Raw genomic sequence first — 2,583 nt, 5'->3', positions numbered from 1 at the left:
ACGGTGACGGCGGTGGCGGTGGTGGCACCAAAGAGAGATAAGATGGCGGTGGCAACGGTGATAGTGGTGGCGTCCGTGGCAGCAACCAAAATATTGGTTTATCGAGCGAAGGCTGCGGTGTGGTTATAAAAGTAGGTTGAAGTTGCACAAGGGGTGGCACTGGTGGTGGTGCCGTTGACCTAGCTCCGATGGTGAGAGAAAGGGTTAGCATTTGCTCATGATTATCGTCTACATCAAAAGAAGTATTCATTGGTTGCTCATGATCGTCGTCTTTATCAAAAGAAGTATCCATTAGACAAACAACGGGTTTGCTAAAGAAAAACAAAGGAAAACAAGGTTTAGAGGAGAGAGATCGAGACCAAGGAAAAATGAAGGAAGACAAACACTTTGAAAGAATACAGACTGAGAGAGTGGTCTAGGTCTCTATATAGAGAGGTGATGAGTAGTGTAAAAGTCTAGTGATAATAGAATTCTTAATTGAAATTGCGAAAGAATAGGGGAAATAATCTTTACTGGTGCTAGTGGATTTCGGATTGAGAACTAATATGAGAAAGTTGCGGGATGCTGAGACGTGGGATTCAGTTTTCTTTTTCAAAGATTTTTTGTTTTAGATAACATATTTCCGATTTCAAATTTCCAATTTACATGCACTATTTATTATTCAATCAAAAAAAAAAAAAAAAAAAGAGAAAGAAAGTACTCTAATCCAATCTATATATAAATTTTCATGTATAATGTGAATTAGATCACATATTTTTTAATAGCATTAACATGTATTTCTCACATGCTATTCTAAAAGTGTGTACTTTTCATTTTTTAATAGACACCTGCAAATTTATAAATTGAATTGAAAAAAATTTATAAAACACAATTTAGTAGAAAACTCTATTTTGACCCTCGCAACCTTACTAACGATTAGAGACGGAGGGAGGAAATGGCCGGTATTGGCCATGGCCCCTCCTTTTTTTGAAAATTTTATTTATTATAACAAAAATATTGAAAAAAGAAAGAAAGAAAGAAAGAAAGGCTTGACCCTTCGCCCTATTATAACAAAAATTATTTTATGTACCAAACCTTAAACTGCCCAAATCTATCATGAGCAACAATCCAAATCTATAATTAAAAAAAAAAAAAAAAATCAGACACGAGAAATAGGCTCCGATAGCTAAAGCATTACAGCTACGACAAGACAACATGTTCCATTATGATAGGTATTAAGTTAAAAATTCAAATATATTAAGAAACCATTATTTTGTTTATTTGTTGTTAATAGAGTATATATTAATTTTATATTTATATATTAATTCAATCTTTAATCTTAATATATTTTTTATTTATATTTTAACCCCTTTACCTTAATATATTTTTCATTTATGTTTTGATGGTTTCTAATAAATTTTTATAGCTTTGCCCTTGCCCACGATATTATAACTTCATCCCATGCTTTATATGTGCATTTTTACTGATAGGCTTATTCCTCGAAACATTATGCATTGAGTTCACGGCTTGCCCTAGGCCCAAACCTGCCTAGCTTGGCTCAGGCTATCCCGAATAATTTTTATCCATTAAAAAGGGTGATAATACTAAGGTATGTAACTTGTGAATTTGACACGAAATTAGCGGGCTGAGATTGAGGGGTCTAACCCATTTAGTTAAATAAGTCGAGTTAAGGTTGACGTATATAGTCTTATTCTCATGATTCGTCATGACCTGAACTCGACATGCGACATTTAGGACTGCTAATTTTTGATACAACCACAATTCTGCCACAAACCTAACATGAAATTCGCAGATTATGGTTCAAGCGTCTAACCCATTTAATTAAATAGATCAGGTTATGATTTACATAACATATATAATCTTATACTTATGCATCAACAGTCGAACACGAATTGCCACCCCTAGATAAAACATTTCTATCATAAATCATATAAATTTGTTTCTTTCTCCTCTTGGATGATAGGAGCACAAGGCAAAATAAAATTGTTTCTTCTCCACTAGATAATAAGAGCACAGCAAGCCCAAAAAGGTTGGAGTTAGGTATAGAATCTCAAAATGAACCATTTAGGGTAATGGTTTAATGCCTCAAAGAAATCTCCAAAACGGTTAAGTACACACCAAGACATGGGTTTCAATCCGGCAATGGGAATCTCCAAGCATAATTAGTGTAAATCGCATTGGTTCTTATTAATGTCGTGGTAGGGCTAGATCAGGCTATGGAATTACAGTTGGTATCATCTGCCTACTCTTTGGAATTAAAAAAAAAAAAAAAAAATCCCAAATTTAAATTTAATATTTAAACTTATTTTTTGTTTTAGTTTAATACATAATTAATTTTTAAGAGTAATTACTAATTACATTTTTCCTCCATGAACTACTACTCTCCGTCAATATACCCCCATGAACTACCCGACCACATCAAACTACCTTTACTTCCCAAAACCCCCATTCCGTTAATCAACATCGTTAAATCAAATGGAATATTCTTTTTTAAACGTTAAATCTCATTAAAAGACAAAAATATCCCAAAATAAAAAATTAAAAACAAAAAAAATATAATGTATAAAACTTATAAAAAAAATT

The sequence above is a fragment of the Corylus avellana genome, chromosome ca9 (genome assembly GCF_901000735.1).
Source record: "Corylus avellana chromosome ca9, CavTom2PMs-1.0".
NCBI classification, from domain to species: Eukaryota; Viridiplantae; Streptophyta; class Magnoliopsida; order Fagales; family Betulaceae; genus Corylus; species Corylus avellana.
The sequence above is the reverse complement of the archived record's forward strand: the minus strand, read 5'-3'. Positions refer to the sequence as shown.